Genomic DNA, 210 nt, shown 5'->3' with positions numbered 1-210 from the left:
ATTATTCTCCATGTCGGTGGTACTCTTTTACTGATTTTCCCGTGAATGTCATGTGCAAGTTTACAGAACACATTTTGGTAAATTGCTCTTGCTGACTGTCAGTTGTGCTGAAATCGCATATATTCTTATGCAAAAGTTTGATGTATTTTATCTTTTGTTTTTTTTTCGCCTTTTAATGATATATCTTTCGGTCTTATATTATTTTACAAA

The sequence above is a fragment of the Penaeus monodon genome, chromosome 28 (genome assembly GCF_015228065.2).
Source record: "Penaeus monodon isolate SGIC_2016 chromosome 28, NSTDA_Pmon_1, whole genome shotgun sequence".
NCBI classification, from domain to species: Eukaryota; Metazoa; Arthropoda; class Malacostraca; order Decapoda; family Penaeidae; genus Penaeus; species Penaeus monodon.
This window is presented reverse-complemented; position numbering follows the sequence as displayed.